At 39.0% G+C, this 15,851-nt stretch overlaps 1 long non-coding RNA gene across 1 annotated transcript in view; it reads right to left on the reverse strand.

Annotated features, from left to right (window-relative positions):
- Positions 1-1,344: 1,344 nt before the first annotated feature.
- Positions 1,345-15,851, reverse strand: part of LOC138522328 (uncharacterized) — a 74,333-nt gene continuing 59,826 nt past the window's right edge. The window contains exon 3 of the long non-coding RNA XR_011283309.1: positions 1,345-3,739. This is a non-coding gene — a long non-coding RNA (uncharacterized lncRNA). The remainder of the gene's footprint in view (positions 3,740-15,851) is intronic.

Here is a 15,851-nt window from a genome sequence, read left to right on the forward strand (position 1 = left end):
CCCATCAGGGTGCAATCTTTGGATGTGCTTTGGACTGCAGGAATAGTGGCACAGGAGAAATAGATAAGAGGCGGGGAAAGGCCAATCAATATAAGTGTTCATAAAAGTAAATCACAGTCTCATTAAAAGTGATTAATATCCAAAATAATGAGCATTAAGGTCACTGGGGTGTTCAAAAGAAGCACACCCGGTCAATTCTTTCATTGGAAGGCATTTGGCCACATTTATTACGGGGGAAAATTGAACAAATCATATCTTACAGGAATGAGTAAAGTTGCTCATTACATTTCAGTAGTTGTATCATTTTTTTAAACAGTTAAAATGTCAGCAACAGTTGTCTAGGGAGGAGGGCATGATGCTGTACAGCCCCCTCGTCTCAACTGAAGTTCTTGTGACAAGAAGTAGTATGACTGATTGTAGTTGGGCATCCTACAGACCCGTTCCCCCTGCCCTTGCGTAACTACCAGCACTGCAACAACTGGTGAGCACCCACATGACAACATGCTCAGCACATCCGAGCACAGCACATCTGAGCACCAGTACACTACTATGGGCAAGGATAGCACCCCAACTGTGCTAAATATTCTGGGGTCCAGCATACAATACTTAGAAGTATCTCCCAAAATACTGCCACCCTGGTGATCCCAGGTCACACATCAATTAATCCAACCTAAATGAGGTATAGGTGAGTAGATAAACAAATTCTCCCTGCAGCATTCACCAAGCCTGGTACTGCAGACGCACCAGGATAAATGGGCACTGTTAGAGATCTTTTTGGTCTATATTATTTTGTGGTATTTTGGTATAGTGGTATTTTTGTTAGCTCTTGGTGATATAGTTTGTGCTAAACTTATTGGGGAATTGTTTTAGTTGAGAGACTAACTTCAGAACACTGCCTAATAAGTATTTTACCAGGGTCACTAATGGTAAGCAATTACTGGACTTAGTACATTCTTACCTGCTTGCAGTATCTTATGTACACTATCACTCTTTTATTCCCTCTTGGCTGTGTTTCAATATACAAAATAGGTGTACACACACACACGCACATATAGCACTTCTGAAAAACTCAACTCACAAAAGAAACAATTTATCTTGTGTTTTACACATGTGGTAATGTGCATTACCGCCTGCAATAAAATGAGCTTACCACCTGTTGGATCTCAATCTGTGTGCTAACACAATAACTCAGACACATAATGAGAATGCTGAGGCTAATCTGTTTTTTTTTCTTGTGTGGCTTTATAAAATCTTAAAATTCAGAAATGTAACTAACAGGTGCATTGTGCTGTGCTACTTTAGAGTAACGTATGCTTGAACATCGATAAAATGAATTTCATTAGAGAGCTTACACACATCAGATAGCTTTTCTAGTAATAAGCTTCAACTACATATTTGTTGCTGGCTGGCTAACACAAAGTCTAATGTAACTTTGAATGGTTCTCTCACAATTCTTGGCAGCTATGAGCTTCTTATCTTGACAAAACCCTGCTTTGTTAATGGGGATCCACGTAAAATGTAGTTTGTGAATTATTTTATTATTTTATGAAAAAAAACATAGTTCTATCTCACAACAGCCTGTAAAACATTTCTCACATACACTACACGTTCCTCAATGCGTAGATCTAGCTGGCGATATTCTACCTTTTTCGTCTGCTGGATAGGACAGAATAGGAGAAATCTTATCCCGTCCACTCCCATTTTCACCTTGAAAGAATGAGCCAGCCTTTCTGGTCCCAATGTCAGCAAGAAGGAAAGAGCCCTGGAATCAGCTCTCTGCCAGACCTGATGCTCCCTTTGCCAGTGAGGCAGTGAATGCCACAGCCCTTTCTGCTCCAGCCCTTTTTTAAAACTCATGTGCGTTGACAGAACATTCTCCCGCCTTATAAAAGATGCACCACATGAAGCAAAAGCGTTGGACAAACTACAATCTTACGTGTTACAATCTCCTGATCAGAACTCGAGACTACTATACTTACACTTCTGCCTAACCCTTTTTTTGACCAAAGATCGAACAAGCACCTGGGCATCCAAAGAAACCTCCAACCTCATCTGCCGTTTCTGTGAACATCCCATAGAGAATTTAAAACATTTGATCTTGTTCTGTCCAAAATTTTGCTCATTACAAACATAACTGTTCAGACCTCTTTTCGAGGCCCGTCGAACTTATTCAGCTAATTATTGGTGGAAAGCCATGTTCGATGGATTTCATGGCAAAGTCTTTTTTGGTCTGGTTCTGTTTTTGAAGGAACTAAAATCTCATTTGGCTGAATCGAATCCCACATCCACAAGGAACTCTTGAGGAGTGTACCATCGACAAGTGGTGTGGATTCGTACGAAGCGACGTAACTGTGAATATTTAATCTTTCTTTCTTTTTTAAAGTTTTTCTTTTGTAAACCGAATAAAATAAAATAAAAATAAATACAAAAACTCATGTTTCATTCAAAGAACCTCCCGTTGAAAAATCAACCCATTGAATAGCACATTATTTCCTTTGTGCCTTTGGCCGAGATTAAATCTGCAGCACTGAACAAAAATGTTACATTCATCCAGCGCTATTTCCTCCATTTTCATAAATGAACAATGGAGCCAGTTTAAATAAATCAACTTGCACTGCAACCCTGCCACGTATTCACTGCAAAACAAACTTAATTCAACATTTCCTACCTTTCCAGTTAACTTTGTACAGCTAAAATATTTTTACTGTTTCTGAAATGGCCCACTTTACCCCAATGCACCAATGTTTTGCACTCATGAGCAATAGTCTAAATTGCATTTAATATTACGGAGTAGGTTATTGGGTCCTGAATGTTAGCATAATTAATATGTTAATTTAACTTTCATTGCATTTAGTCCATTGCTGAGGTGTGGTGCAAATGATAAAATCTGTTGTGCAGGGTCAAATTCAAATTGGCTGGCATTTGATGTATGTGTTAAAATACTGACATCTATTAGGCACAGCTTGAGGCTCACACATGAGTCTCACACCCTTGGCCTGGTTAAAATGTAGACCTTTGTTAAAATGTGGATGATGAAATGCAGAGCTACCCCTGTTGAAATTCAGAATAGGTGTTTCCCTATTAGATTTCCCTTCACACCCTCTTTTTGTTTCATTGCTGGGACACAACCAAAATCACTGCAGGAAAAACAAACATGCAATAATCCCAGCTTCACCATATAATCAAGGCGTGATCTTGGGCATGATTTTACCTTGATCTTAATAGTCAAAAACCAAATAACATGCAATTGGTAATATTCATTCACAAAAAATATTATGTATATATCGCTATTTTTGAAAAATCCCTTTTCAGAAAATTCTCTTTTTCTGTTGCTATTTTAGAATTTTAATTTTCTATATATATATTCATCTTCTAATAACCTTAATATGTTACCTTCTTTTAATTGGCGAGCTCCTATTTGTTTTTTGATTTGTTTTTTTAATAAAATATTAGAGGAATATATTATAAATTTTGATGTTTAATGGCAAAGTCAAAAATGGTTCTGGAAACGGTTCTTAGTGAAATGAACTTCCATCCTTTGTAGGTCTGAAATTGTTCAGAAAACTGTCCTTGGTGAAGTGAATTCCATCCTCTGTAGGTGGGACTTCTTTCGGGGTCATCATCTTCACACTCTTTTGCATGCAGGGTTTTTTCCCTGGGACTCCATTCCAGTGGCATCCTCTAGGGACACGGCGCACGCCAAGGATCCAGTGCACTGATGGGGAAAACAATTATTTTTCTAGAGTAAAAAGAAAAGACACTTTAAGAATCAAGTACATCAATCCATTTACTCTTCCTTTTTCAGCTAGATATCGGAAATCAAATTTAATTATGCATAAAAATGCAAATTATGCATAAAATACCATATAATGCAGCAAGGACATCTCTTTAGGGCCATCTAAAATAACATAATTTAAACACACTAATACAACACCGTACCTTTGCAGGCAACTGTTTCAAACACAACCAAGCTTAACACAACATCTAACAAACCAATGCAAATTAAATAAGCCTTTACCGATTTACAATACCCCATTCTCTTAGTTACTTATTTATATCTTTGTTCACTAATTTGATATATCTTTCCCTTTTTATCACTTCAAACCCCATTTTGATACCTTTACACTATTTACACCCTAAACAAGAGCTATGTAAAGTGCGAAACGTGGAGAAACAGGACATGTCCTACTGGTGTCTTGCCTTTGTTTTTTTTTGTTGCTTTTTTATTTATTTTGCAAATAAACTTGTTGTCAATTGGCTCCATAGTTTTTTCTTTTATTGTGGGATTTCTCAGCATGTTATACTGCTTGTTATACTGCTCAGAGTGCAGGTTGCTGCTTTGGCAGCTCCTCCTTCCTTTGTGACTAATTTCACCCTATTCACCTGCAATGGTAATTGTATTTAATAGGTAAAAGATTTACTTTCATACCATCACATGTTTCACTCCCTGCTAGTCTCAATTTGCTCCTGCCTTTTCACCACATGTTTCAGGTGGAAGGGCTTAATCTGATTAACATGGACAAACTGTTGCACTGTTAATTCTCCCTCCTTTTTAGCCATTCTGTAGACCACAGATGAAACCTTATCTACAATTCTATATGGCCCTTGCCATGCTGCCACAAATGTATCGTTTTTATGCTTATCTTTCCAAAAGTTGAATTTATATACCTGGTCTCCTATCTCATATTCTTTCACAGATGTCTTACTATCGTAATATGAATTTGCACTGTCAGCAGCTTTTCTGAATTTTGCTGTGCAAATGCAAACGCATATTTCAAGTGCTTTCTGAGTTCTTCCACACATTCATGAATAGTGCACGCATTTACAAGAACCTGTGCATTTGTTCTGTAGAGCAAGTGTTGTGGCAAAAACATTTTCCTACCTGTCAAAATGTTGTGGGGGCTGAGATTTGTTGATTTAGAGGGGGTCGACCTGAGAGCCATTAGTACCAATAGAAGCTGCGCATCCCAGCTGGATACCGCTTTAGCAACAAACTTTTTCAACATGTCTACCATTGATCTGTTACACCGTTCCACTCCCTCTGAAGAGGAGAGCCGGTAAGAAATGTATAGCTTCATCTTCACAACCAAGATTTGCCATATTGTTGTCCTTAATGCACTAGTGAAATGACTTCCACAGTCTGATTCTATTCTTTGAGGTAAACCAAATCTTGAGAACATACGATTCACAAGTAAAGTGGCCACCGTTTGTGCAACACAGTCTGGAGCTGGAATGCACTCCACCCATTCAGACATTAAACAAGCAACCATCAGCATTTACCTGTTTCTCATTGCTGATCTCCTCACAGGCCCTACATAATCTACTTGGAAATCAGGCCATGGGAGTGTCAACCCCATTCTCATTAATGATGCTCTATTAGCTGGTGATGCAGGCTGAAACTGTGCACAAACTAAACACCCTCTGGTGCAGAGCTCAGAATCTTGACACATGTGTGGCCAATAGGTATAATCTTTTAAAATGTTCAATGTGTTTTCGGTGAACCTTTGTGGCCTGCAGTGATGGCATCGTAGGCATGATGTAACATCAATCCCCGAAAATGACAAAGGCTCTACCCGCTGGATTTGACCTGTCACAGATTCTCTAATCATCAGTCCATCTTGTAACTTAATTCTGTAATAATTTTTTTAAAACACCCTCAATTCCTCTTCCCCATTGAAGTCCTCTTCAGTCAGTGAATTTTGTTCTGCATCTAGGGACCTAGCCTAGAAGAAGATCCTCCTTCTGTGCCTTAATAAAGTCTTGATCTGGAGCTTCAAAACTCCATTGTGCCATGGGCTTTTCAACTGCCTTCAGGGTTTTGGAGCATATTATCATATTCACCTGTATTTAACCAAACAGATGTTCAATAGAAAACAACTCCCCCATTACAGCTCCAATTTTGGGTAATTGATCTGCCTTATCATTTCCTTCTTATCCTCACCTTGTGTCTTCAAATGACCACGTATTTTCCTCCAATGGATTATCAGGTCATTTTTTGACACAGGTTTATCTATAGCTTGAAACATTTTGCCATGTTTAAGTGGCTTCTTGTTATATGCGAGCATGCCTTTCACCTTCCAGCCAGGCAAATACTCCACAAAACTATGTCGCTCATAATCAGAATTGGTGACTAGAACTTTTTCTTTGAGTCTATTTTCTACTGCTGTAGATATTGCCTTATAAATAGTGGCCAATTCTGCCACCTGACAGCTTTTGCAGCCTACCCTCATGCTTACTCTTGGAATGCTGTGACATTTGAACCACATATTTGCTATTCCTGCCACAGGTTCTTTTTCATCATCATTTTTCTACATGATATGCACATCCATCATTATACACAGTTGATAAATACGTACATGTTTCTTCGTTGAAAGCCTTGTCTGGAGATTGCTCAAATGCATTTAAACTTGTCTCTAGCTCTGTGTCATCCGGTGCACAGACAGCTGCACAATCATGCAACTCTGCTAGCCATTGAACAACTGGGCTCTCTTTTTTTTGTCCATAACTTACTTCTGGAAATCCTTGATGTGCTAATGTCCATGAAGTGATTTTTGACTGGGCCAAATTCCCTGAGCTGATCCACTTACTTTGCATAAATTGCAGAGGCTGGTTATTTGTTTCAACAATCACCTGCTCTCCTTGAATTATAGGAAGGAAAAGTTGTAATGCCCAGATAGTGGTCAGAGGTGCTTTTTCACATTACTGAATTTGATATCTACCTGTGACAATGCTTTGCTAGCATATGCAATGGTTTTGTTATTTGCATCGTATTTTGACATAACACTGCTGACATACATTGATTGTGAATCCTATTTCTACAAAGACACCCTGGCTTTTCATTGGATATGCCAAACATAGCGCTTTCATTAGGCACCTGTTTTGCATGGCCACTGCCTCACTTTGTTCCTTTTCCCATTTCTAGGGTACAACCTGCTTCAGTAATCTTGTCAAAGGTTGTGTAATCTCTGCATCATTTTCAATAAACTTCTATTGTAACTTGTTATTCCTAACAAACTCTTTAAACTTTTCAAGCAAGTGGGATCTTTAAGTTTCTGAATTGCTTCCACTTTTTTCTTTTGTGGGTTTACTCCATGCTTTGTTATTTCATGGCATAGGACGTTTACCTTTTTTCTGCACCACTGTGCTTTCTGTAAAGATACTTTTGCCTCAGCCTTCTGTAGATGACTGAGTACATGTCTAACCCCATTGAAGTTTTCAAATCTTCATTTTTTATTAGCACATCATCCACATAGACTGATTTCCCTCTTTCAGCTACATCCGCGAGTGCCTCGCTTAGGAATATCCCAAACTCACTCCCACAATTGACATCCCCAAAAGGGGTCCCGGATGAAGCATTTTGTGATTTGACAAATGAAAATGCGAATACATTTTGAATGTCTTTAGCTAGTGGCACACACAAGTATCCGGCTGTATGGTCTAAAGTGGTAAGTACCTTTCACATATCAACCTGTGCAAGGCCCTGATCAATAAATGGAAGGGTCCACTTTGAAACAGGTACCTTTTTGTTTAATTCTCATAGATCTGTACACAAGCGCCTATGGGTTTTAGCACACCAAATATAGGAGTATTTGATGTACTATGCATAGGCCTAATGATTCCTCTAGATTCTACATTTTTGATTAGTTCAGCCAGTCACTCCAGACAGGCCAAGGGCAACCTATATTGTCACACAAATCCCTACCATATCCTTCTGGTAGTGTGACAACTAGCAACTCTGTCAGCCCACAGTCATAGGCATCTTTGGCAAAAACCTATTTGAACTCCACAAATATTTACCTCAATTGGTCTTTTTGTTCTTCATTTGTGCAAGCCTCTGCTGCTTGAATCTGCTCCACTACCATTTTAGAAAACTCTGGGAAATCCTCCAAAGGAGGAACTTCTGTACGTTCCTCTAACTGTGTAGCGGTGTTTTTTAAAGAGTCGCTATACTCAAATATTTTGGAATATTGACCTCCATTTCAATATGCTCTTTTTCTCGTGCAGATTCACCTAATTCGAATAGAATACGATAATCCTGATGGCAGCATACCATTTCACTTGGCACATATGGGTACACAGACTGACCTTTAAAGATTCCTTTAGGCTTAGACTCCAAAGGTTCTGGTAATTCACCCTGTGTAGTCGCATAGCTTTCAGGAATTTTCCCAATCACTGGGTTACTGAAACCAGCAGTGTAGCAAGACTTCTGAACTGCAATTCCTAATGCTGCATTCTCTTCCAAATGAATGTCTTAACACCCTTTATTGTCCACCAGGTTTTGAATAGGTCCATTCCCAATCTCTATCAGTGGTGTATATTCACATTATACCCTTTGTTGCTTTATGGATTCATTTAGGCATACAAATACATCATAATCTTTTATCTGTTGTCCCTTCCTGTATTTTAATGGTACTGTAAATTGTCTGGTAAATGCGGGAATGGTAACTTCCTTTTTCACCTGAAGCTCAATTGCATATGGCGTTATTTGGGCACAATGGTAAGCTTATCTTTTGTCTTCAAATTCAGGTGCGGCTCCACCCAACCTGGACCAGACCATTTGATTTAGAAAGTCTAATACCATGCACATTGGGCCTCATTACAAGTGTGCTGGTCCAGCAACAATGGTGCCGGTAAGCCTATCAGCACCGTTGATACTGAACCGGCACACTACGGTAGTGCCGGCCAGAGTTGCTGTGCCCGGGAGATCTGACCCTGCTGGGCATAGCGGCCAAAGTAGGCAGACCGTCAAGGAAGCATCAGCACCGTTAATAAAGGTGCCGGTGCTTCCGTGGTCCCCACTCCCATAGAGTCCTATGGGATTCTATGGGAATGGGGATTAACAGAATTACCAACGGCTGACTTCCCAGCCGCTGTGGTTATAATAACCCGATGTTACCGGGAGGTCAGGAGATGGTAATTTTTTATGGGGTCTGGCGACAACCAACCGATATCACCGGCAGGGTTACCGCCAGACCCGTAATGAGGCCCATTCTGTGCATTATGTAATTTCCCAAATAAAATGTGCTTCGTGTCCCACTCATGACCCACACATTGTAATGAATGCACTTTGACCCGATTGTAATTTGTATAGGCGCTATACAAATAAACAATCAATTCAATTCAATTCAACATACATCTTTTTACAATTCTTTGTCCCAATTTGGGGTCATCTAGGCCAAAGATGTGTTGCTTCTTTATTTTAAACTTTGGGATCTCCTTGCTGTCAAGTTTTTGCAGGAGTACCTTTTCACTAATGAAACAATTGTTGAAATGTGTTTTTCCTGATTTATCTCCTGTGTCAATCATTGCAAATGCATTGCATTTTACTTCAATAGTGTACCAGCATAGTACCTATCTTCAACCTCTTCTAGTACGCATACAGAATGTGAATTTTTACTAGTTTCCGGACATACTTTTCTTAGCTCATTTTTACTTTTTGCTAGGCGAATGGGCATATGAAAAGACATTTTACCCTCCCTTTTTTTTATTTGTCTATTCTCTTGGGCTCAGAACCCATTTGGATTGTAGCCACGGACTGCCCCTCTGATTTGGGACCACTAGCGTTCTCATCCTAACTTCTCATTGTGCCTTTCCCACTGTCTGGGTCCTCTCTACTTAGTTCCACTTTGCAGATTCTGACAGTCTCAAAGCATGTCAGTTTTTGGTGTGTAACCCTTATCTGCATTTTGTACAGAGCATGCAATTTCTGTCCCTTAGAACATCTGTGGCTCAAAATACTTCTCAGGTGACTGACCTGCGCCCACCTTTTGGGCATTTGTGTCCTCTGTGTGGGTATCAACAGTATTTTGATTATCAAGTAAGGATAATCTATCTGTTGATCCTAATTCTTCATTTTGTGTTTCATTTTCAAATTGGATATTCATTTTAAATCTGCTGCTTCTCTGTTCTTTGTTTTTTTCTTGTTAATGTTCCCTGTTTTGCTTTTCAAACACCCAAATTGTCTGATTGAACTCCAAATTGAACCACACTCCTTTTTTGTGTGTGTTATAAGTCCCTGTCTCACATTCATTTGTTTGTTTTCTTATTTTTAAATCAGCGAGTAATTCAGTATTTATATTCAAATGCGATTCATGGGCACCTGTGTTTTTATCAGGGCAGCGGTGATTAGCTAGTCACTTGTTGTCGCTACACACGAGATCACTCCTATGACCTGCCGCACCTTCACTTGGCTGTTGTTTTTTAACTGAACATACATTTCCTGTCTGTTCAGGCAAAACTTTGACTTGGACCTCTAGGCATTGAAACCTGTCCATGTCTCTGGATTCCTCTCTTTGTGTTATAGGCCGGTAATGATAACATTTGCCCTGATTAGGCCTGTTCTGATATCTTTCAGGAGATTGATTTTTATTTGTTTTACCTCTGAATTCACGTTACACAGGGGCTGGAGAAAGTGGAGTGACCATCCTTTGACCATGGTCGACCAGTGGTGGAGACTGATCATATTGGCAAAGGCACATAATTCATATTTTGTTTTTCGTTTGGTGGGAATTGTCCCCTATTCTGGTTTCCATTTTCAATTAATCTGTCCACATATCTTGGTCTTTCTTGGTGACCTTATACCATTGTATTAGTGTGAAATCTACTCTGGGCCCCTAGTGTCTGGTATGGGCTGTTGCACATTTGATTTTGATTACTATTTAGGCCTGGTATATCATGGCAAAATCCCATTCTGGGAGAACTAGCAAAATATCTAGGACTAATGTAAGAACTTCTATCGCTGGGATCAACAGATTGGAACATGGGCGTTTGGGGTGATGATTAGGTGTCATGTCGTTCTTTGTCTGAGTTTGGGCTGATTATAGCGGAATCTTTACAACTTTACCTCCAAAATTCCTTAGACTTGGATTTTGCCTCTTTATTCTTAGGCCCTTCCTCTTCTGACCAAATGTTACTTCATTCCTTTTGTTCCCCTGTTCTATTATCCATTCTAATGGTTTTTCCCTGTCAAATTAACAAATTAATTTGGAGACAATTTCTTTTTGGAGACCCTAAAAGTATGCAGTTTTAATTTCTACAGAGTTAGGGTTAAAGGTCACATCAAAGCATGTAAATACACTTTTTAAGTTTTGAACAAATTGGCAAGGGGACTCATTTTGCTGTGCCGTCATAGTATAAGTGGCTTTCTTGGATTGCTGTATAGACTAATAAGGTGAGAATTGATGTCTAATCTCCTTCTCAAAGTCTGCTCATGACAAATTGTCCTGTTCATTGAGACCACGAATGGTACTAGCAGATGCTGCATCTAGATTGAGGTGGGTGAAAGTACTGTCTATATTGTTCCCTAGGAATTTGAAGGGCTTTGAATATATCATGAACTGCCACTAAATGGTCTTCCATACAACAATCCTCTCCCTTTTTGAATGGTTTAATCAAAGTCTTGATAGATTTCATAATCTTTAAAGAACTACATGGTGCATTCTGATATGTGTCATTTTGTTGTTCATTCCAATTCTCTTGTGGGCAAGAATGTGTGTGAGTATTTGCAGGTGACTCAGACCCTAACATTGGTTTGTAACCAGGTCTGTCCATGTGGATAGCTGCTAGTACAATTCCTTGGCTAGGGCTGTGATTGAGTTCAGCTCCCGTGAATGTGGCTTTTCCTGAGACTTGAGATTACATATTTACTGCTTGAGGTTCTTGCACTGTCCATGAAGCTGTTCTGCTTCATGACAGACAGCTCACTTGTCATCCCTTACTGTAGTGATTATTGCTTGCAATTCAATGATCTGTTTCAGACAATGATCAAGAGCTTTGGCTTTTTTTCATTTTCATTTTCATCCAGTTATTTCAATATCTCCTGTTCCATAGCATAGGATTCCTTATCTTTCTCCCTGTTATCTTCTCTAATGGTTTGTATTTCGGAAACTGAAACATCTTTATCTTGCCTTATATCATCCAATATTGTTTTTAAAAGGGTTAATACATGCTCACTTCCAATAAGTTATTTCTCTCTATGAGCCAATTGAGTATCAAGGTTGCTTCATATGGCTTGTGGTTATGTGCCTAGCTCGCTCTGCTTTAGTTCTGCTTTCAATTGCTGCACCTGATCACATTCATTGTATTAAATGCACTGTAATTTGCTGATGACTTCACTGTCTTGCATCTTTATGGATCTGTGCAGCAGAAACCAATGTTCTGTGCAGAGTCTGATGATGCAAGTCTTCTCCTCTGTGTGTTTTGGTGCTCGGAGCAGTCTAAGGAGACACACCGGCACAATACTTTCTTCATCAAAAATACCTTCAAAGGGTAAAACTTTGCCACGAGGTATTCTGACAATTCAGAAAATTCAGCCTGAATCTGGGACATAGCGGTACTATTGCCAATAACACTATAACAAGAGAAAAGTGAACACACAGTACTGCACTACCTCACAGCCCTAATTCAGAGAATGAGTGCACAATATGGTTATGCTTGATGATGCAAGGCCACGACCAATAATTATTTTACCGCTTCCCGGCCAATGCACCAACATATTTGAGATATTTCTGGTCTTTATTTAGTATCTCGTGTTATTTTGCGGAATGTTGGTATAGTGGTATTTTTGTTAGCTCTTGGTAATATATTGTGGTGTATTTATTGGGATATTTATTTTAGTGGTGTGACTAACTTCAGAACATTGAGTAATAATTATTTTATCAGGGTCACTAACAGTAAGAAATAACTGGACTTAGTACACTCTTATCTGCTTGCAAAATCTATGTACAATACCACTCTTGTATGCCCTTTTGGCTTTGTTTCAATGTACGTTGATCATTTCACATCACAAAATAGTTGTACACACACGCATAACACTTCAGAAAAACTCAACTCACAAAAAAAAAACAATTTATCTTGAGTTTTACCACATGTGCTAATGTAAATTACTGCCTGCATTAAGATGAACTTACAACCTGTTGGACCTCAATCTATGTGCTAATAAAATAACTGAGACACATAATGAGAATGCTGAGGCTAATTTGTTTTTTATTTTTCTTTTGTGGCTTTATAAAACGTTAAAATTCAGAAAATTAACAAACAGGTGCATTGTGCTGTGCTACTTTGCAGTAACTTATGCTTGAACATGGATAACATGCATTTCATTAAAAGGCTTGCACCCATCAGATTGCATTTTTAGTAATTAGCTTCAATTACACATGTTTTGCTAGCTGGCTAACACACAGTCTAATGTAACCTTGAATGGTTCTCTCACAATTCTTGGTAGCTATGATCTTCTTATCTTGACAAAAAACTGCTTCATAAATGGGAATTTACGTGAAATATAGATTGTGAATCACTTTACGAAAACAAACATATTTCTATCTCACAAGAGCCTGCAAAACATTTCTCACATGCACTACACGCTGTGCAATTACTGTATACTTAGCTAGATCTAGCTGGCAATATCCCCCCTTTTTCGTCTGCTGGACAAGACAGAAGAGGAGAACGCTTATCCTGTCCACTCCCCTTTTCGCTTGGAACAAACACGCCAGTTTTTCTGCTCCCAAATTCAGCAAGAGGTAAAGAGCTCTGGAATCAGCTCTCTGCATGTCTTGCTGTTCGCTTTGCCAGTGAGTCAGTGAATGCCTGTTGGGTGTTTTGTGTAGATTTGGGGCCTGGCGGTATTTTCTAACCGCCAAAAAATAATTTAGCAACAATCACTCCTTGTATTCAGATTGGGTTATTTATAATAATAATACAGTGGCTATGCATTATTTCAGAACACAGACATGTGTGGTTGGTATGCGTGGTTGGTGGTATTTTTGGTGAGCATAATTCCTTTGTTTTATTTGTGGCACCAATATCCAGAACCCCTTATTTTTGTTTAGATTTTTTGTGTAATCACTAGAGAGACCTCAGGCTTGCATTTCAGGAACACCACATTTTCATTTTTAGTGTGCCACCATGGGCAATTTCTCGCTGTCTTATCTACGGCAGCGAGCTATCATGCGGTATTTATCACCAACTTATTTACGTCTGGTGAGCTATGTCCAGGGCCTCCCTTTCTGCCGACTCATAGACCTCCGGCAGACTACGATACACACAGTTAGTTATAATTGCTCATACTGAATGACATTGTGCACACAGCTGCAGCCAAATCTTATTTTTAGCTACCTTAAAAATGACAATTGCACTGTCTAAACATCTCCCCACATCATCAGCACTGTATTGTTAAATATAAAACACACCACCCGCCTGCTTTCAGATATTTTTGTATATTATAAAAGTTGCATTTAAACACGATCTCACTCTTTACAGAAATAAATGAAATAGCACAGTAACAGCATTATTTGTGATACACTGAAAAGAGAGTGGCGGAGAACAAGAATTCAATTTGCAACATTAAACACGTGGGTAAAGCACAGGAATCTCCTTTCCTACACTGACTGAATATTTTCGCACACTCAGCCCCCACACTTCAGCGAGATAATTACCAGGCTTATTCAGTATGTAACTTCTTTGGCTGGTCGCCTTCTGGAGGGGTTCACCCAGCAAGGACAAGCATCTGCTGTCACTCAAACTGGGACTTGTTGACTGGAAATCCCAGTCTCTGCAACCAAGTTGAATCTGCTTTAGGAATCAGGCATCCCCAGCTATCAACCCAGTCCTTCTTCCAGCTGTGTCAAGATGGCTCTCCGAGCTGTGTCAAGATGTCTCTCCGAGCTGTGTCAAGATGTCTCTCCCTAGCTTCTTCCTCGAGATTATACAAGATAACTCTGGTTACCTCCTACCAAAGGATCCTAACCAATAAAATTCTATCATGCCATAACCACCCTCTGCACACAATGGCTTGGCTTATACAGTTGCAACTGTAACCAAACTGATTTCCTGCTTATTCGAGGTCAAAAAGAAAAAAAAAACTGAATGTGCATTTAAATAATGACTTTCAGAGCCTGTCATTTTCCATTCATGTTGCACTGAAGAACACATTATTATTAGTGGGTTATGATCAGGTTAGTTGTTAATGAGATTAGTTTATTAATTTTCAAATGTGTCTCTTGCAACATAGGCATTTCAGGAGAAAAATAGTGTGCATTTTGAATGTACAAATGTGTGCTTTTAACTGTGAAAAGAAATGATTTGCATTTTATATGTAAAAATCGTTTTTGACTGAATAACCTGCCCTCACTTATATGTCCATGTTACACTGGCAACACATAGCTTGAAACAATTGCATCATAGCAATGCACCAAACCCATGCAGTGGTACTGCATAAAAAAATTAAAAAAACATGCTACACATTGATCCTGTGCAGTAGTGCTGTACTCTGTGTTGTAACACGCTAAATAACCTTACATACCCTCCTTTTTTTTTAGAACTTGGCTACGATCCAAGCCAATTTTTAAAAAAACAAGTTTGCCAACCCATCCTTCTTTTAAAATCCATGTGTATTGGGATATCTTTCTCTTCCTGACGTAGCTACCAAAATCAGCAACATTTTCATTTTTACTGATAGCACAATCAACCAACCACCCATGATTAGCACCAGGACAGCCAAACCCACTATTGAGCGTTCCCCCCAGGTTCCCCAATTAAATCTTTCCACTTCTATTATCCCCAGATTACTAACTGTAATATTGTTTTTTCTCAGATTCATTTTTATAACATGTTTTTCTTTGTGATTCAATAAAAACTCCACATCCGGATCTATTGGAAAAGTGTCCCTTTGAAAAAAATCGATATTTTCCACTTGGCTTTCCCAAATATCGTTTGTTACATGAAACAATGTTAACCCCCCAATTGACACAATTGTATCCTTTGGAACCTGTAAATAAAAAACATTATATTTCACCTGTTTAACAACGTATGTTCCATGGTTCAAATGTACTATTGTCATGTTCTTTAAGCAGGCG

This window comes from Ambystoma mexicanum, chromosome 1q, assembly GCF_040938575.1.
Source record: "Ambystoma mexicanum isolate Mex_15411 chromosome 1q, UKY_AmexF1_1, whole genome shotgun sequence".
Lineage (NCBI taxonomy): Eukaryota > Metazoa > Chordata > Amphibia > Caudata > Ambystomatidae > Ambystoma > Ambystoma mexicanum.